Below are 22314 nucleotides of genomic sequence, written 5' to 3'. Positions count from 1 at the left end.
AAAAATTACGAGAATATTAGACAAAAATAACAATGTTAACGTGAAGTCTCTGCTTGGAGGAAGAGGAGGTGATTATACAGGTGGGATTTAAAGGAGGAAAAGGAGGCAGCGTGACGAATAGAAATGGGAAGGGAGTTCCAGAGTTTAGGGGCTCGGATCAGAAAGAATCTTTCGAATGGGTTGTATGATGCGGAAGGATAAGGTCGATTAGGGATGAGCGGGTGTGAGACTTGAGAATGACCGAGTGAAAATCGGAAGGGTGGAAGGATATGTATATTGGGGAGTCATCGGCATATAGGTGATGTGAATATGATGAGAGGAGTTGAATTGGAGGGATTGTATAATGGAAGGAGGACGACGTGTGTGGATGGACTGAAAAAGAAAGCAACCTAGGAAATACTGTGCACGGAAGGAGGGGAATAGCCAGGAAAGTTGGGAATACAACCGCGACACCCGGGATCCCCGTGGGGTGCCGCGTACACAAATCTTACGCAACAATTCATAATACGCTTCAATCGCGAGTTCTCCCGCTCCGAAAGACCACCGTATGCCAAAGCTATAATCGAAGAAGGGAAGGATAAGGGAAGATACAAGAAGTTTGCGGGTGGAGAAAGGTAAGAGAAGCCAGGACCGACGAAACAGGCTGAGGGAGGCAATGGAATGGCGGGAAATTTGGGAAATGTGAGAGTGCCAGGAAAGGTTTTGGTCAAAGACTACTCCAGGGTTTTTAACCGAAGAGCAGAAGGGGATGGGATGGTTATTTAGCACGAGAGGTGGGATGCTGGGTAGGGAATTAAGGAATTGCCTGGACCCGGTAATTATGGCGGTGGATTGGACGGATTAAGGACTAGAGAATTTTTATGGGCCCATTCGTTGATGGAGTTTAGGTCTTTTTGGATCTTGAGAATGGCCGAGTGAAGATCGGAAGGGTGGAAGGATATGTATATTTGGGAGTCATCGGCATATAGGTGATAGTTACAGGACTGGATGGAGTCGGGCAGATCATTGATATAAATGGAAAAAAGGATAGGAGAGATGCTAGAACCTTGGGGAACCCCAGACTTTAAAGCAACGAAGGAGGAGGTAAGGCAATTGGAAAGGGAAACAGCTTGGTGGCGATTGGTAAGGTAAGAGTGGAACCAACGGATGGTGCTGGCGGAGAAGGAAAAATATTCGAGTTTAGAGAGGAGAGAAGAGTGAGGGACAAAATCGAAGGCTTTAGAAAAATCAAGAAGGAGAAGGAGAAGTACAGTAACTTTCCGTTGGTCCATTGCTCCATAACATTATTTTAACCTAATTTTCAAGAATGGATGAAAAAAATCTGCTTGCGAGCAGTCGAGCTATTTATTGAATACAATAAATAGGTGAATACAAGAAGAAATACTTGCTTCCCCAAAAACACACGAATACAGATTTGGGGTTAAAAAAATAATTTTCTCAAAATTGTTTAGATTTGTAAATTTTTTTTGTTTAGATTTCTGAACAACATCAGAACAACAGTGACAACCATAACTTGGAAAAGACTTCACTATCCAAGAGGATTTTTTAAGGAAGTATCTGCCTAGAGTCTAGAACTCTATAATCTACATGCAAAGACAAAAATTTGGCCTCTGTTAATAATTTAGAACCAAAAATAGTTAAGAGTTTCTGTTGATTTCATCCTTAGTTTTATCTCTTAAAATAAAAACCTAAACATTGTTGCCATAGCCCGAGAGACGGAATATTTTTGCTTTTCCACTGTTTGTAGTAACGTCAAATCTGAACAAAATCAATAGGTGTTATGAATTTGTAAGTGGAACACCGGACATCGGCTATAACAAAAATTGCCTGCAACGAATGAAGCAAAGAATTTAATTTATTTGATATAAAAATTCATATTTAAGGGCTTTAAAAAGGGCTTAAAACGAATCCGAATTGCTTTTTATAAATTGTTTGCCTACTTTACTCGAAGTGCCTTTTCGTTTTTTTAACTTTTTAAATAGTCATTCTCATTTAGTACTGTGTGGTGATTAGTGACCGTTTCTGAATAATTACTCATTTAGTACGATCAAAAATATTGTTATATATTACGTTTAAAAATTCTAATGATATACCTTGTGATTTAAATGGGCTTTCAGGTTTTACGCTGTCTTTTTTTATCGACAAAGTATGATTCCAAAGGTTATTTTTCGCGTAGATTCTGCTGGTGCAATTAAAATTTTAATAAGTTGGCCACAATATTTAATAAGACCCGATACTAATGTAATGCCATATTTTTGCCATACATTTGCGACACAGAAAATCTTTTCCGTTGGGAAAAATTTACCAGAAGCTCAATAATTCTATCATTCGTATTCGAGATTTTGAAGTTTTCGTTCAGAACCTGGTAAATGTTGTTTTTTCGTTTTATTTTAAATTTACACAACAGAATTAACTGCAACAAGCAAATATAATGTTGAAAAAAATTGAATTTTATTGTGATGAGAGGATAAGTAGTACACTCCGACGTAAATAAACCTACGGTAAACACTTACCACTCTCTATCATTCCAATTAAGATCACGGGATCGAGTATAGTAAAAGAAAATTTGGTTCTTAGAGAATTTGGTTGATCTGTGAGTAAAGAGTGGAATTTGTTGTTTATACCTTGATTTGATGGAGGGGGAAACATTAGGGTCGTTGATATCATGGTGAAGAGAACGTTTGGACGTAGAAAGGAGCATTTGTGATATATCAGAGGGTTTTTGGACTGGAAGGAATAAAGAGAAAAGAAAAAAATTGTTTTTTAAAATGAAATGCGTTATTTTTTGTACAGATTTTGAAAGTACTTTCTACCAGAAACTCAAAAATCCATCGATTGGTTCTATATAATATTGAAGTTTTCTTTCAGAACTTGACTATTTCAACTTGACTTGCAAATGGGTAAAAGTTTTATTGAATGAAATATGACAATTTAATTTGCATTGAATTTTTTAAACTCAATTTTAAACAACTACCATCAGTTACAAGAAAAATTGAAATTATAGTGTTCAAGTTCACAAAGAAAACGAAATGCATGAGAAAAGTTCATTCTCAACAATTCATCGATTAATTCCGAAGATATTGAGGTTTTCCTTTAGAATTTGATAACTGCAATCTTGTAAGTGGGCAAAAAAGGAGACAATTAAAAAATTAATTGAATGTTGATTTTTTGAACCTTCACGATAATCAACAACAATCAGCTACATTAAAAGTTGAAATTATCAAGTTCAAAAGAAAAACGTCAATATTTTCAGACGGAATCATTTAATTTTTGAATTTCCGATCTCATTTTTTTAGACTTAAAAGGACTTTAATGAAAAAGGCGTTCGATACATTAGACAAGTTCATTCCAGAAAATTCATCGATTCATTCCGAAGATGTTGAGATTTTCCTTCAGAATTTGATCATTTCAATCTTCTAAGTGGGCAAAAAAGGAGAAAATCGAAAATTAATTGAATATCGTATGAAAATTGACGGTATGTTGACTTTTTGAAACTTAACGATAATCAACAACAATTAGCTACATGAAAAGTTGAAATTATCGTGTTCAAAAGAAAAACGTCAATATTATCATAAAAAATCACTGAATTCTTGAATTTCCGCTATCTATTTTTTAGATTGAAAAAGACTTTAATAAAAAAGGCGTTCGATACATTAGACAAGTTCATTCCAGAAAATTCATAGATTCATTCCGAAGATGTTGAGATTTTCCTTCAGAATTTGATCATTTCAATCTTGTAAGTGGGCAAAAAAGGAGAAAATTAAAAATTTAATTGAATAACATATGAAAATTGATGGTATGTTGACTTCAATCTTGTAAGTGGGCAAAAAAGGAGAAAATTAAAATATTAATTGAATGTTGATTTTTTGAAACTTCACGATAATCAACAACAATCAGCTACACGAAAGGTTGAAATTATCTAGTTCAAAACAAAAACGTCAATCATAAAGAATCACTGAATTCTTGAATTTCCGCTATCTTTTTTTTTAGATTGAAAAAGACTTTAATAAAAAAGGCTTTCGAACCGCATGAGCAAAATTTACTCTCAAAAATTCATCAATTCATTCGAAGGAAATTGACGTTTTCCTTCAAAATTTGATGGTTCAAATCTTGTAAGTGATTAAAAAAGGGAGAATTAAATATTCTAATGAATAAAATACGAAAATTGACGTTACATTGATTTTTGAAACTTAGCTATAAAAAAACAGCATGATAAATATTTTGAGTTCCTCGTATCATTTTTTACAATTGAACAAAATTTCAAAACATGTACAAAGTTGGTAGATCCGTTCTGAAGATTTTGAATTTTTCTTTCAGTACGGGTAAGTGATAAAAAGATGAAAATGTGAAAAATAATTTAAATTTATTAACTTCAATAACGTAAATTTCGTAATTACTTTTTTTTTAATTTACACGTCGTATATTCATGCGTACTAGCACTACAAAGACAGGAAACCATATTTAAAAGGAATATTTAAATTACCTAAAATAAACGTTTTCTCAGCTACTTGGACCGATTGGCAAGAATACCAGGACACGGTTACTAATATTTTTCGACCTAGGAAAAGAAAAAAACCGCGAGCCGGCAGCCTTGTTAGTAAAAGATTAATATTACTTCGCGTTAAAAATTTGCCAACGAATTCAAATGTAATTTAATTTTCGTTAATACGATAGCGATTCGGTTCTAGCTTGACATCGTAGTCAATTTAACTTTTGTAAAACGGTTTGTTCGGACAAGTTGGTAATTTATATTAGTGGTTAGAAGCAATAAATTTTGAAACGTCGAGGAAGTTTTGGTCCTGGAAGAGAAGTGGCGTTACAGTTCTAACTAGTCGGCCATCCTTTTTGCTAGCCCTCGGCTCCTAAATAAGGAACTTACGATTAATCTTGTATTTTTGGCCTTGGAGGCAACCACTTTGGAGTAGGTAACGAAAAAGAAAGTTAATGAACGAAATCCAATTGGCGGTAAGACTTTTTTGAAAATGCTTTAGGTTCGAGACGGTGAACTGTCAACAAATTAAAGTCCGCCTATTCTTGCTGCTTATCGTAAAAATTTGACTCAATTATTCTTCATGTTAAGATAAGATAGTTTAGGATTAGCGACCTATTTCTCTTTTCAAAATTGAAAACTAAAATCGCGCGAATCGTAAATTTTAAAAACATTGTTAGTTGCAATAAGCCAAATTGATGAGTGTGATGGGTTATGATCTGAAATTAGCATGAAGAGTGGAAGTCCGGATAACGAACTTACACCTGCTGCCACCGCAGTATCGCTATCGGTGCTCCCAAGCGGTCACCAGAATACAATTACGGAGGACGTTCATGGGAGACCCATCACTTTTGAACTAGGCCTATTTTAGGCGTTTATAATTTCAACCAAGTTGACTGTGACAATTTTGAACTTACGTATATTTCAACTACTTTAAACACGAGTGCATTAAATGCACATCCTATTGTATTGATTCCTAGCCTAATACCATGAGGATTATAAAAGCTTTTTGTTTGTTTAGCATGAATGAACTAATATAAATCAAAACTGGCGCCCGCAATTCATCAAGTTCCCTTTCTGTATTCCAACCCTTTTTAACTTATTTTCATATGTGCCACATATAAAAAGAAGCCTAAAATAATGATAAATAATAGGGAAGTAAATAGAATCGAAGTAGAAGCCATAAACTTTAAAGCCAGAAGTCTAAAAGATTTCGATTTAAAGATAGCATTAAATGATTATTCAGAAATCGTGAGATGCGGTCTGGTGTGATGTAGGCTTCAGAAAAACATTTTCTTTATCATGCCAACGTTTCGATCTTTATTGAGATCATCTTCAGGGCCTGGGATGTTTACATTTCAGAAATGCATGTAGGCTGTGGAAAAAGTAAATTTATACCTGAACTGATTGACCTTTGTACTGTTATACATAGTGATCATACTTGTTCATTTATACAACGCAAAAAATATTTTTTATATTCAATCAAAGTATTTTTTTGCATTGCATAAATTCACTTTTTCCCACATCCTACATGTATTTGTTAAATTTAAACAATGTTAATATCAGGCCCTGAAGAAGATCTCAATAAAGATTGAAACGTTGGCACGATAAAGAAAATGTTTTTCTGAAACCTACATCACACCAGACCGCATCTCACGATTTCCGAATAATCAACGACTAACGGTCACTAATCACCACAAAAATAAATAATATACTAAAATGTAATAGTGATAATTAGAACGGCTTTTAATTTTACATATCTTTTATTATATGGTTTGACCGCCTTGTTAGATTCTTCAGGAGGATGTCTGGACGACTATGGATTTGGCAGGTAGTCTGTCAAGCATTCTTTTTCCAAACATCCACTTTTCAACATACAACAACGTAAAAAACCGTCAAACTACTTTCTACAACAAAACGTCACTGAAGATGATCTGGCGACCGAATCTGACGAAATTAACGCCTATTGTGGAAAAGGCAATTTATTTCCTACCCATCATCTTATTTTTCGAAATCTATAAAAAATTATTCAAAGCGAATTCGACTTTTGTGGTTTAAAAGTTAAATATTATAATGCGTCTTTAGGTTATATTATAAAATAAACATTACTTAACTCTGAACCTAGTTTAACCCACGTTTGACGGCCGTTTAAAATTGAACCATCATTTAACTTGAAAAGAATTTTTTTTGAATAGTTGAACTAGGTTCACTATTGAACTGAGTTTAAGCCACGTTGGTGCAAGGCCCTAAGCGGGTATCGTGCAATTACCACTCATAATTTGATCCCAATATTTTCACCACAACTTGTCTATTAGTCAGCCACCACCATCAACAACAACATCTAAAAGAAATCCATATTTCCATTTTTGCATCTATTTTTTTATGAAGGACAAATTTGATCCATACTTCCAAAAAGTCTAAAGATTTTCAGGTTTTTGTGATTTTCTAATGGAGTCTGTTGGACGATAAACACGCATTTTGGTCTTTTTTTCGGGCAAGAAGCCGTCAAAGACCGTAACAATGATAGGTCAGACTAAACCGACACAAATCACTAATCCCTACCCTTTTCATCAATGGATCAATGGCTCAGCACATCCCCTGGTGTGTCAACCCTTTCATGTACATTTTCTTAAATTCCATGTCAGATTGTCCATCCATTCCCCCATTTATCTTGACATCAGTGGTTCAAGTAAATAGTGTGTCCATCTTCCACGTTAAATTGACGAAAAAACTCTTTCAACTCTTGATTCCTTGAGGCAATTATTTCCTACCCATCATCTTATTTTTTGAAATCTATAAAAAATTATTCAAATCGAATTCGACTTTTGTGGTTTAAAAGTTAAATATTATAGGAAGTTTTAAAATTGTAACCCCTTAGACGAGATCATCTTCAGGGCCTGGGATTTACAAACATTGTTTACAGTTAACAAGTACATGTAGTATGTGGAAAAAAATGAATTTATACTATGCAAAATATATTTTTTATATTCAATCAAAGTATTTCTACATAATAAAATATATTTTGAATTGTATAAATTCACTTTTTTCCACATACTACATGTACTTGTTAACTGTAAACAATGTTTGTAAATCCCAGGCCCTGAAGATGATCTCAATAAAGATCGAAACATTGGCACGATAAAGAAAATTTTTTTCTGAAACCTACATCACACCAGACCGCATCTCACGATTTCTGAATAATTATTGATTAACGGTCACTAATAATCACCACACATTTCAGAAAAACATTTTCTTTATCGTGCCAATGTTTCGATCTTTATTGAGATCATCTCCAGGGCTGAAAGTGTTTGTTTTCTTGCGTGTCGTGTTGAGAGTGCCGATAGCGAGATAGAGAGAGATAGCATTAAACTAGAAAAAGTAAAACGGAAAAAGATTTCGAGGGAAGATTTTCGGCAAAGGCGAAAGCATCAACTCTATCAAATTGCATGCAGTCAGTGCTTCATGATGCTCAAGGGCATCGACAGGACAAATGGATGAAAAGCAAAAAGGTCAGCAACGAGAAACTTCGGCACTGCCTACCAGTAGTACCTCCAAAAACGAAGCATATCTGAGCAAAAGGAACTGGGCGAACTGTGCCAGAATAAATGTCCCGAGAAGTGAAAAATAAACACAGAATGAAGCCCGGAGTACCGAGAGAGGAAAAGAGGCTAGAAGATGGCTAGACGAAGTTCAAGAGAGATACGAAGTACGTAGTGAAGTACTGTCAAGGTAGAGTCATGCTGAAGGTCCACTTATTGGGTCCGTCTTCACTCGCAAGTTTGTTGATTGGGACATATTCGTAGTATGTATTAATTTATATGTTATTCATGAATTAAACAATCATGATTATCATAATACTATTATTTTTATTTTTTTATCACTGGGCTGTTTATTATTATCTTTTTAGCAAAATAAAATTGTAGCACAAAATAAGTTAAGTGATGATTTTGGCAGTAGAAGTTATCAGTTTGGGTATATGGCAATACAGTCGATAACCTGTTTTGCTGTTTTCTAATAAACAATGTTTCAACCCTACTAGTTTACATTTCTTTTTTTAGTTACGTCTATATTTGTTTTAATTTGCCCTCACTACTATTATAAGGATATCTTTGTATTCTTAATTTTGGACCGGATTCAAGTTATTAGCCTTGCTTCTTATTTCTCGACCTGAGGCTTTCTTATTTTTTTTTATAACAAAAACCCGTAGGAGTACGTTATGTCCCTTTTAAAGGGAAACGTTCCTTTATTAACATCCGGCAGGTTTAATATTAAGAAAATTGAGCATACACGAAATATAAATGCATTATTCATGCCGGAGTCGGGTAGAAAACCCTGTATTAAAGCTTTCCCATGCAAGTAAATTCCCGCTGGACGATATTGCGGACTACCACGGTGGAAGGTCGTCAATCTCATCCTGCCAAGCAAAGGTGTCCATCCCAAGAGTTGGGCTAACTTTCAGAATAATCCATACAGAACTTTTTTCTAAAGCCTGGCCAGATTTTGACCACAATTCGCCATATGTGACAAAAATCCAATTTTAAATTTCTAGCATAATTATCAAACTGGACATACACTTGTTCTACCAAAACAGTAACTAATATATATAAGGACACAAATCATACAATTTCAGGTAATAATATTTAAATGCATTTTCGTTTTGCTGATAAAACAAAAATTCAAACTTACGCTACCTGTGATGTTCATGTAAAATGTCACTTTTCTATGCTTGCTATATGAACTATGATACAATTAAAAATTGATAATAATTTATGATCATATAAAACTTATTAAAATAACATATATTTATTTTTTTTCAAGTCTAAAGGGTTTACGAATTTCAAAATGAATACTGGTAGGTTTTCTCATTGTTACCATGTTCAAATGCTGCGGCTTATATATATTATATTATGTTTAAATATACAAAATAGTGCTTGTATTGTATAAATTTTTTTTAAACATAACTCTACATACTGTAGAGATGTGATACATAATTGAACTACAGAAAAGTATTCTTATGTATTTACCATCACAAATCTCTAACGAGGGAACGAGCAGGTTGGTGGGTCACGGATTTAGATCAAAATTATTTTTTTATTCTACCTATCAAAATATCAGCGATTTATCCACCATTTCTTGTGAATAGGCCCCGTTTTCGCTAAAAAAATTTTTGAATATGTTAATTTCGCCGATCTTCTTTCTCAAATGGAGGTTGCAATAAAAATATAGTAAACGCTATCAAAACTTATCACTAACCAAAAAATGTCTAAAAATCGCATTTTTTGAAGAAAAAAAATGACATTTTTTTCCTGAACCTAATAAGAAATTTTGTTTTAGCCGCTCTAGAGACCTCGAAGTAAAAAAAAATTGTTTGGATTTAAATTTCTCAATTTTTCGAACCGTAAAATTTTTCCGGTTAATATAAGAATATTTGATTGAAACGGCTAAAATGATTTTAACATTAAACCAAGAATGGAATATTTGATAGAAGAAGGAGGAACTTAAGTAAGAGAGAGAAAGAGAGGGAGAGAGAAAGAGTAAGAATGAGAGAAAGAGAAAGAGAGAGAGAGAGAGAGAGAGAGAGAGAGAGAAAGCGAAAAAGAGAGAGAGAGAATGAGGGTGGGCGGAACAGAGAGGGGTAGAGAAGGAAAGAGACAGATGGATAGGTAGAAAGTGTAAGACAGAGGCAAAAAGACAAATAGCCAATGAAACAAAGAGGGAAGGGGATAAAAAGCTAACGATAAAACGATTAAGAAAACAAAAAGACAAGAGAGAGGGGGTGAGGGGGAGTGGGAGAGAGGGGAGATTGTGAGAGGTGGCGAGGAGGAGAGGGGAAGAGAGAGGGAGAGAGGGAGAGGGAGAGAGGGAAGGAGAGAGAGAGGGAGAGAGGGAGTGGGAGAGAGGGAAGGAGAGAGAGAGAGAGAGAGAAAGAGAGAGAGAGAGAGAGAGAGAGAGAGTGAGAGAGAGAGGAACTTTTTAACAACGCATGTACCATTGATATACAGGGTGAATTGCTACTCGTGCTACAAACTTCTCCAGTAGATTCTTCACCCTAAAATGAACAAAAAAGTTCATATTGTCCATGGTCCGATTCTCAACCATTTCAGAGTAATTTCGCTTTTTATCGATTTTGAAAGATATCACGTCCTGGCGTCGGAAAATCGTGATATCTTTTAATCTAAACATTTCTCTTAAAATCTATAAGCACCGTTGAAATCCCCGTTAATTTTTAGAGAGAATCAAAATCATAATTCCATTGAAATTTTTTAATTTAATTTAATGCCCATTTAGTATGTAATGCTTAAGAAGTTTACAAACAGCTAGAAGGTCAAGGAAGAAAGACCCAAACGTTTTGCCACCTTCATCTTCTTATTGAAAAATTAACGGGGATTTCAACGGTGCTTATAGATTTTAAGAGAAATGTTTAGATTAAAAGATATCACGATTTTCCGACGCCAGGACGTGATATCTTTCAAAATCGATAAAAAGCGAAATTACTCTGAAATGGTTGAGAATCGGACCATGGTCAATATGAACTTTTTTGTTCATTTTAGGGTCAAGAATCTACTGGTGAAGTTTGTAGCACGAGTAGCAAGTCACTCTCAAACATTAGCAATCCTTGAACCACCATTTTTTCTCTTTTTGTCATCAACATCTTGGTCTCACAACCACTAAATAAGAAAATGACGAGTGCGTTGGAAGCGTTATTAAATCAGGTAGTTTTCCTCAAATTTGCTGCCTTCTGAGACTAAAATTAGAAACTCTGGATTACTTTATACACTTTCCGATTTACACAATTTTCCACTCTTTTTGTAGTTCTGGCTGAAATAAAACACAAAAAATTAGCCCAAACATTTTGCCACCGTCATCTTCTTATTGAAAAATTAACGGGAATTTCAACGGTGCTATTAGATTTTCAGAGAAATGTTTAGATTAAAAGATATCACGATTTTCCGACGCCAGGACGTGATATCTTTCAAAATCGATAAAAAGCGAAATTACTCTGAAATGGTTGAGAATCGGACCATGGACAATATGAACTTTTTTGTTCATTTTAGGGTGAAGAATCTACTGGAGAAGTTTGTAGCACGAGTAGCAATTCACCCTGTATAGAAAATATTTCTTTATGCCATTTTGGTAATTATCCTCGTTTTATTAATGGAAATAATAGTACGATTTTAATATTTTAAACAGTTCTAAAATGTACTTGACAATTTTTGTATAACGAATTATCATCCATGAAAACCGGTCCACTAACTTTTGAGAACAATGGTGTTTTAGCTTCCACTAGGGTTGTCAGTTACGGAGAAGGTCGTCGAAATTTTCAGCCAAATATATTTTCACCGATTTCCGGGAAAGTCGGTATCTAAGGGTTTTATGACGCTAGAATAACGACAATGAGGTGAAAACCATGTTTTGACAATTATCTGACTTAATTTACTTACAGAACATTCGTTTAAATATAAAAAAAATCGGTAGTTTGTTGATTAGTATTTTTAAATCATACCAAATTAGAATATTCTGCGTCAAAGAATATTTTTTTATGTTAACCAACAATAAAATTAACACGACAAAAATAATAGGTTTTATTAAATAAAATAATTATACTCATTTAAGCATTTACTTGATGCCTCCTATTTTTTTGAGCTACCAAGCTGGTCGTCTCCTTTTAAGTGGTTGGAGAAATTTATCTACATAACTACATTCACATATACGCATAGATGTGGGTTCGTATTAACACATTTACTTAATTTCCTATTTACATATTTATTTGTCATAATCAATTTGGGAGCAAAGACCAATTTGAAACCCCTTCCGATGCTAAACCGACAATACACGCCAGTCCTGCGGGCTTGGTCAAAGCTAAAATTGTTGAAATGAAATAAAAATCTGTAATAATATAGGAAAATAATTAATTCCCGCTAATATTTGATTTTCAACGTTTCTGATACAAAATGTTTTGAAGGGCCCTAAATTTTCCACGGCTAGGATTCCAATTCTGGAGTTAAAACTGTCATCAACTTGTAACCCCTTCTGAATATCCGTTAATAAATTTACCAATAGAAAATCAAACGTGAAAACTTTTGCCCAAACTTTCGTTACTTTATAATCAATTTTGGACAAAGTTTCTAAAAGTCGGACGATCACAGTAAACACAATCTCAGGCAAGTCGTAAATGTAAGTTGATTGTTGATGTATGCTTAGAAGCGGCATATTTACATGGGTAAAATTAGTCACTTATTAATTTAGTCCTAATAGAATACACATGTACGAGTAAAATACTTCAAAGTTTCATAATCTAATAAACAATTTGATATACATACTATTAAAGGAATAAATACTACCTTCATTATATATTCGTAAGTTACAAGAATAATAAATACTTCCAAATTTGGGTATAAGCACATCTACAAATATTTAGACACCCAAAAAAGTTCAAAACATTCAAATTTACAAAACGCTGGTAAAAAGTCAAGAAAGTATAATTTATTTGGTATAATTGTAAACCGGACTAGTTTAATAGTAAGCCTGAATTTTACAGAATATATACAGAAGGAATATATACGAGGTGAGTGCCCCCTATTTTTTTAATTTATTTATTGGGGCATTTTTGAGAAAAGCCCCGAGACACTTTTGCTGTTATTTTTTGTCAAGTTTCTCATGATCCAAAAATTAATTATCTAACTCTCAGAGAAAGTGGGATAAGAATAGGAGCTTAAATACAATAATTTAGAGTAAATTAATTGCTGATCGTACTAAAAGGAACACTTCACACTTTCCTCAAATAATATCGATTAACAAGACGCTCTTCACGTAGGTCATTAAAGCGCGAAGCAGCCTGGTGCAAATTTTGGTTCACTTTTCCCAACGGCAGAATCATATCATTAAATCAGCAAAGACTCAGAATTGCAGGGCGAGTAAAGCCAATACATTTGTAAAATGCCGATTTAATAGTAATAAGTGTACGTAGTTATAACTAGGAACAAGGCAGCAGAGCCATGATCACACGACCCCAATCACGCAGCATGTCCAGAGGATATAAAAGGGAATGGAGAATCTACTGAACCGAAAGAAATTGTTTCAAGAAAGGAAATATTTCAAGTTAACAAAGACAAGTTTAGAAGGAAGGTCATACGAGATTGCGTATAGGACAAACCCGGGACACACACACGGACACCTCTTAACTGAAGTGACAACACGCCGAAACCCTTTCGGTAGAAGAGATAAGATATGCGCTCGTTGGGGTATAGAACCAATAAATATTTTGGGGCCCAAGCAAGAATGAATAAGATATGACTTATTCCTTGAATAAAAAGGGTGAATGATAAACAGTTCTTATTAGAATTAATTAAGTTTTTAGTTGAGATAAAAAAGTCAATGGCACGAGCGGGATTCGAACCCACGATCTTCGGCTAGATACGCCGCTGCTCTACCACTCGAGCTAATTTGACCTCGATCCACTCGAGTGGTTGAGCAGCGGCGTATCTAGCCGAAGATCGTGGGTTCGAATCCCGCTCTTGCCATTGACTTTTTTATCTCAACTAAAAACCTTAATTAATTGTAAGATATTAATTGGTCAAGCGGACCACGAAACTAGTGAACTTATTCTTAAAGGTTTAACCAAATTGCAAACATAGTTTACTAATAGAACATTTTTCTAAACCCAATAAAAATTTTCCTACGTCATAAAGTTGTAGCATATCATACAAATTGCATATAATTGTAATTTGTTGCTGAATTGAATAGTTTAGGAGAGCGGTACGGGATTTTTTTCTAATAAAAGAGTTTTTTCATCGAGACTAGATGAAAAAGATTAAACCGTTTAAAAATACGAATCTCTGAGTCGACACTGTCCCTTTAAACGTCGAAGGAGATTTTTGGACTGAGATGCGGAAAGTCATTGTGATGATCAGAGTGGGATTGAAAGTTTGTATGGAATTTTTTCGTATCTTGCAACAACTTCCATGAACGGACTATTTAGATTTTTTTTTTGACTGGGTCTTCCGACATCTAGGTCATTTCAGCCCTCAACTAAGTCTATATTCTATAATTCTACAGATTCTATAGTCTATATTCACTCATTCCGTTTGGTCGGTGGAGTACTTGATATTCCTCCACCGACCTATACTCAAACTAATCTAGATTGAGGTCTATGGAGTACGTTAATAAATATTTCGCCATCGACCCCGATTATATATTTCATCCTCACCCCTCGCCATTCACGCTAATGAATACATGCCCTCAGACAAAACATATAGACACACAACACATAAGACATATTATATACAATAATAAACCCCAATTTCCCCTTAAAAGTGGAACAGGGGACTCTGAAACTCGCTGCAGTGCTCGAGTATCATCTTCAGTTTGGATGGCATGCCTACACGCTCCCTGTAGGGAGTCAAGGCATGACCTGTTTCCAGTATGTGGGACACATCGAGGAACCTTTCTCTGCATAAGAGACACCGGCGAGGGCGTATGGCCTATTCTTAATCGCGTAAGGACGATTCCTTGTTTCCGGCTTAGGTTCTGGGAGGCCATCAACGAATCGTGCTCTTGACGCGCAAAAGCCTTTCAGACGACCCGGCCCACAGACGCTGCCATCTTTCTTTTATCATGTTCTTTACCGCTAGCTTGGCGTCAGAGGGCCTGGTCGCGATGGTCCGGTCTGGAGGTTGAGACGTCCCGGCCTTTGCCGCCTCGTCCGCAAAGTGCTGGAGGGTAATGACCACCGATTTTCCGAAGCGCTTCAACTCGGCGAAGTTTTCCATCAACAGCACGACGAGAGGGTCCACAGAGAACCCATCCGCAGGGACCAAACAGCGCTCAAAGAGTCGGTACTTACAGTAAGGCAGATCCGGCAGCAGGAAGGATCTGCCTTCCTCGGTCCGCACCGCCTCGATTGTTTACATTGTTGTTGACGATTCAGTCGGAAAAATAGTACGAGGTGTTGACAATGGATCAAAGGATCTCAATTTCCAAAATTTAATACCATATTGTATTAACTGACTTCTAAACATTCACGTATTTATTCTACTTTCCAATCAACATTAAACATATCTTCAATTATACATATGAGTATCTACTTATGTAGGGTTTTATACATACAACTTATATTCATTTTAAGCAATGTCCAAAGTTTAAAAAAAGAGGCGATGACTGACAGAAATAATAAGTCATATTTATCTTTTCCGTTTAAATATACCAGTCTGAGAGTGCACACTTTCGCTTTAAACGTCCAAGAAGATTTTTGGGCAGAGATGGGGAGGAAAGTCGTTGTGAAGATCACAGTGGTTTTGGACGTTTGTATGGAATTTTTTCATATCTTCCAACAAATTAATTGGCGTACTAAACATTCACGTATTTAAGCCACTTTCCAATCAACAAATCAATTAATATAAATACGATACAATAATTTAAATAATAATAAATTCGAATTTGTAAAGAATATGGTGGTTTATATATTTTTTATTACCACTTGGAATTGGTCGAATCCACGCTCGAAGGAAGTAAGGAAGTAAGCAAGTTGCTTTTGACAGCAACTCGTAGTTGTTTGAGTACGACACAGCAGGGCAAGTCTGATCAAACCGAGAAGGCAAACAGGCTCATGTTTGGTTGTGACAAAGCGAAGCCAAGCGTTCCGAGCATGCTCCAGTTCCCATCGGCATGGTAGGTTAATGTCAGGGCTCAACGGGGGCCGATAAGATCACACTTGTCCTCCCGGCTTGAAAATCCCGATAGCAATGCAAATGGCCAGTGATATGATCTCATATCAAACAAACGAAGGAGTTTTCGAATAAAATCAATATGTAAACGGCAGGTTGAACGTGAGATAAATACAGTTTTAGCAATATTTAAAGAAGAAACTATTATTCATTCACATAAACAACAGATTTCACATCATCAGAGACTTGAAGTTTCATGATAGGAGCACACCCAACCAGGATAACCGGAATTTTTGGAAGTAACCACAAACAACTGAACTTAACAGCAGATAAGACCACCCATATTCAACATCGGAAATATTCTTCAATTCTGGTTGATAAATTTTGAAAACCTTAAAAGAAGTGTGCTATGGAGTTTCAGTTCCAATCTATTTTAAGACTTTGAGCAGATATTGTTTATAAACTCTTCTTGGAGTTCTCACGTGAAGCACACACAGAAAAAAAAGAAACTGAATTTTGATAAATTCCATACCTCTATAGGTATAAAAAGGATGAATTTATCTTCTGACCTCTACCTTATATTTCTTTTATTGGGCCGTTTTTGGGCAAAAAACCCGAAACACGTGAACTTCCGTTTTTTAAAAGCCAAAAATTTTAATCTATCTAGCATAGCGGAGGAATAGGGGCTTAATTATTTCGAATGGCAAAATCAATGTAACTTTTTGAAAGATTTTTAGGCGCTGAATTCGTGGGTACAAAAAGTTTTAAATTTGGAGTAATTTTTTGTAATTTTATTTTTTTACGAGCGCAGGGTCATATAAACCCTCAGGGTGCCGGCATTTTTGAAAAAAAAACCATTTGTAAGCATGTCGGGTTCGAACCCGGGACCTTTACCTTACTGCCGTGTCAACGCCTAACCGTTGCGGCTACCGACGCCCCCTGGAGTAATTATTATCAAGCAAAAAAAATAATAATTCCGAACAGTTGCACAAATCATTTCTGCTATCACAATTATTTATATTGTACTTATGGAAAGCAGGCTGTAACGGCACAACCACAAATTTCTTTAATAACTATATAATAATAATTATATATAATTTTTTTTTTAATCTCTGAAACTAGAAAACTGGACGATAACTATTGTAAAACAACTGTAATTTCAGTATGTCCAATATAGTAAAATTAAAATTTATTATTAATAAAATGTTAATAAAATAATAAAACATTGTACTTGTGTGTGATATGTGTTATTTTTTCGATATGAATGAATTTATTAGCGTGAATGAAGAGGTTAATCCCAAATTTATCCGAGGTACATAGGATTTTCCGATGTGTTTTGAATGAATAATGGTGTAAATGTAATTTATTAGCGAGAACGGAGGGGTTTATCCTCGATTACCCCAAGGTACGTCGGGTTCACAGGGACAGTGTGAATGAATTGTGTAATTTATTAGCGTGAATGGAGGCGCTTATCCCCAATTACCCTGAGGCGTATCGGCTACTCTAGGACAGTGTGAATGCTAACCAGTCTGTCTTGTTTTATGCTCTAGATTTATGTGCAGTTGTGTTATTCTATCCACAGCTGACGGAGACCTGACGCACAGACTCTAGCAATAGGACAAAGCAAAGAAGAGAGAGTTTATCGTCTTAAATGGTCTGATCATAACTTAGCTGGAGAAACAGGGAAAAAAGAAAAGTAATATTAAAAAGAAAAGAAAAGTTTTGATAGGAAGGACTGAAGATGACCAATGTAGTTTGCCAGCTCAAATTAACAAAAAAATGGTAAAAGTAATCAGTCATTTCAACCTTTGTATCATCAATATTAATTTAAAAGTTATATTGAACTACATTTTGAAGGATGTCCAATAATTTAGATCAAAATCTCAATTTATTTCTTGCATTATCGACTTAAAATGGACACCGTTTTTACTGGGATTATCTAGATCTTTTGAAAAACGTAAAACAAACACTCCTGGGCATTGATTTTCTTTGGAGTCTTTCATTTTTGTCAAAGCAATCGAACAAAAAGAACAAAAAACAAATGGAAAAGCCATCGTTGGACAAAGCTTAGCTCGGTTTGAATGGGACGAATGGAAGTCACGTTGAAACACGGCGTTCTGACACTGCCAGGTTCATTTTGTTTTCGGAAGTAAAGCTCGGATATCATTTTTCCCCACAGTTTTATTATATGTGTGCACGATAAAAAAAACATATTATTCACTGTGACAACCAGCTCCAATAAAGATTGCAAACCAAACATGTACACAAAAACGTTTGATAACATATTCATTGGAAGTGTAATCGTATTTATATTTTTTATCAGATCATAAACAAGATTTTTTTAAATTTTGTAAAAATTTGAAAAAAAAACATTGAAATCGAATGGTCACCATTGCACACCAACAGTGCCATGACGAACAGGCTTTCGATCGAGCCTGGCACCTTGGGTTTCTCTGCAACTCAAGAACATTTTACCCTTTAAACATATCCTCATCTCCAACATTTACCTGGCCGAAAGATAAATGAGAGTACGCATAGCATTCTTGGTCCATTACTTTACTCAACATATACTGCTGATACACCATATAACATTATCCTAACCTACGCTGATGACATGCCATTCTAGCCTCCGTTGTAGCTCACTTTCCCTCCAAACATGCCTGTATTCCTAAGAACAATTGTTCAAAAAATAGCGAATCAAACTCAACACCAGAATATCCCAGAGAATAATTTTCAACCTACGCCGCATCACTCTACCTCCAATTTTTGTTAACCTCTCCGCCATTCCTTTGTCTATTCAGACAAACGATTGAATATCCAGAATACACTGCTAGAAAACAGTTCTAAACTCTCCGTCGATAAAAGCATACTCATGGACAACTCAAACAAAGATGGACATATGGCATATACCTATCGGGTTCAGCCAACCTTCGGTTCTTCGCAAGATTCAGACCCTATCTAGACAGGTGGTGGACCTGACATTCCCCAAATACGCAGCTAGAAAATAGATCTAAACACTCCGTCGATAAAAGAATACTCATTTACAACTCAAACCAATATGGACATATGGCATGTACCTATCGGTTTCAGCCAACCTTCGGTTCTTCGCAGGAATCAGACGCTATCTAGACAAGCGATTGACCTGGCAATCCCCGAATAAACTCCTAGAAAACAGATCTAAACTCTCCGTTGATAAAAGAATACTCATGTACAACTCAAACGAATATGGACATATGGCATATACCTATGGAGTTCAGCCTACCTTCGGTTCTTCGCAGGATTCAGACCCTATCTAGGCAAGCGATTGACTTGGCAATCCCCGAATAAACTCCTAGAAAACAGATCTAAAGTCTCCAGCGATAAAAGAATATTCATAAACAACGCAAACAAATATGGACATATGGCATATACCTATGGGGTTCAGCCTACCTCGGTTCTTCGCAGGTTTCAGACCCTATCTAGACAGGGGATGGACCTGACATTCCCCGAATACACTGCTAGAAAATAGATCTAAAGACTCCGTCGATAAAAGAATACTCATGTACAACTCAAACAAATATGGACATATGGCATATACCTATGGGGTTCAGCCTACCTCGGTTCTTCACAGGAATCAGACCCTATCGAGGCAGATGATGGACTTGACATTCCCCGAATACACTGCTAGAAAATGTACATGTATAACTCAAACAAATATGGACATATGGCATATACCTATCGGGTTCAGCCAACCTTCAGTTCTTCGCAGAATCCCTATCCTCATGAATCCTTATATCCTTAGATATATCCATAGTAAGCAACGCCCCGTTCTGTGTTTGTCCTATTGTAATACCTACAACTTTTCTCCTAAACTCTTGTCCAATAATCCTTCCCTATGTCTATAGAGTCCGTAGCCACGTGACCTGCTTACAAAGAGGCCAGAGTGATTATACTCAATTAATGATTTAAAAATGCTGTTACTGTATATCTTCACCACTCGATTCATTATGGTGTTATCTCCCTTCTGATAAATCAATAAAACGTTCTTATAATGGAAAAAAATTAGAGATCACATCATTTTTCTTACTAACCAATTAGGTAACCAATGTAGGAGTCAAGAGTTGGCATTGTTTTTTGAATCCAGGATGTTTAAAGATTATCGGCATACGATTTGAGTACAAAATATGTTTGAAAGTATAATGATTATAATTTGTTTTAAAAAAGGTAGTGTGGTTAAACTTCTATTTAGTGTTTTGAAGGTAATAAAAAGTTAATTACTTCCGAGAGGATTTCCGTGAAGCATACAGCCATCCTGTCTGAAACGTTCCACATTATAAACTTTATCAGGTAGTTAATGTTGGTCCCACGAGGAATTTTAAACTTCTCGAGCCCGGGCTATAAAAAATATTTCAAGATGGGCTGATTTGCAAGAAATTCGGCTTGTTCAGAACAGCCTTAACCAAGATGAATCAGGCTGATTAGGAGGAGAGAGGGTGGATAAGAGGGTTGGATTTCCCTAATTCTGGTTGATGTTGGGCGACGCGTAATAAAACAATAACATCCGTCAAGATCTAATCTCCGAGACCTATTTCGACCGCGGTTCGTCGACTCGGCCCCATGAGATCAAATTCGACGGAGGTTTACTCTTATTCAGAAGGGAAAAGTAGAATCGCCCCTTATCACAATGGTAGAACGCTTCGCCGCCTCAAAGGAAGCCGCGTTGTCAGCCCCTTACCCGGCCAAAAACATCAACAAAAACCCGGTTCAACAGACCATGTTTCAGATAAGGGTCGAGGCTGTGGTAATGGTAAACAAATGCCTGCGTATCACCGTCGACCCGCCCCTTCAGTTGATTTATTGCAGAATTCGTGCAGTCTACTATCGCCCTTGTGTTTTACAGCTTTACATTCTTTACAGACCTACAGCAAAGAGTATTTTATTCATTCTTCCCATGGGAAGATTGGCTTAACATCATCTCTGTTTATTATAACCCGGAAACAATTAAACTTCGGAATTTGTTCTTCGAATTTATAAAAAAGACTTAGTCTAATGTTCAAATTATGTCTGTCAATCCCGAAGTTTATTTTCCTACTGCCCACCAAGATCGCATACGAGAAGTCATTATCACATTAATCGTTCTTCTCAAAGCAAATTGGAAAAGTAACTACGAAAATCGAATCAAAGAATGCGTCGTTTCTAATATGAAAATTTAACAACGTAACGATCTCGCTATCCCGACAAAGTAAATAATATTTTGTTTTTCATTCTTAACAATTAAGAAAACAGGTCATGCGGACAAAATCAATTGCATTCGACGCAAATTTCCAATACTAAACACTTCTATAAATTTATTTCCGTTTTCCTGTTTACACATTGTACGTATTAGAGTCAAAAGGGGTCACGGACAGGAATCTAAGCGTTAAAAAATAAAATACGGAGCAACAATAAAGACATGGGGATAAAAAGTAATACAGAGGGGAAAAGGGAAAGAGACGGGAGGTATAGAAAGTCAATGAGTGAGTGAGAGAGAGAGAGAGTGAGAGGGAGAAACAAATACGGAGGGCGAAGGGGGAAAGAGAGAAAAAAGAGCAAGACAGACAAAGGCTAGTTTCGTGAAACAGAACGAACAAAAAACGGTAATATAAACTGAAAGATAAAAGTTGAGTCTGAAAGAATAAAAAGATATATGAAAAGATAAAAGAGATATCTACACATGCAGTCAAACAGCCAAATCAAAATAAACAAACCAACAAAGAAAAATAGGAAGAATAAGTGAGCGAGCAAGGTAGGAAAAGGTAGAGAGAGAGAGAGAGAGAGAGAGAGAGAGAGAGAGAGAGAGAGAGAAAATAAAAGCAAGACAGACAAAGACAGGGGTAGTACAGAAAGATATACTATAAAATACAGAAAACGGTAATATAAACTGAAAGATAGAAATATAAAAGGTGAGTTTGAAATAAAAATAAAGATACATAAAGGGCAGAAGAGATGTATGCAAAGAAAGATCAAAACAAACAGACCAACAAAGAAAAGCAGAGAATAAGTGATTAGCAAGCGAGCGAGCGAGAGAGAGAGAGAGAGAGAGAGAGAGAGAGAGAGACTGAGAACAATAGATGGTATGTTTTCTATGTTCCTTCATGGTTTCCTTTATTTGTTGTAGCAAGAAATGTGAGTTAAAATATTTTA

The 22314-nt window shown here is 35.7% G+C and overlaps 1 protein-coding gene across 2 annotated transcripts in view; it reads right to left on the bottom strand.

The window, feature by feature from the left end:
• The window catches only part of LOC106673851 (carboxyl-terminal PDZ ligand of neuronal nitric oxide synthase protein), a 405816-nt gene that overhangs the window by 182435 nt on the left and 201067 nt on the right, over positions 1-22314 (bottom strand). The gene's annotated exons all lie outside the window — the stretch shown is intronic.

Source organism: Cimex lectularius, unplaced genomic scaffold, assembly GCF_000648675.2.
Source record: "Cimex lectularius strain Harlan isolate CLEC.00 unplaced genomic scaffold, Clec_2.1 scaffold12, whole genome shotgun sequence".
NCBI classification, from domain to species: domain Eukaryota; kingdom Metazoa; phylum Arthropoda; class Insecta; order Hemiptera; family Cimicidae; genus Cimex; species Cimex lectularius.
The sequence above is the reverse complement of the archived record's forward strand: the minus strand, read 5'-3'. Positions and strand labels throughout refer to the sequence as shown.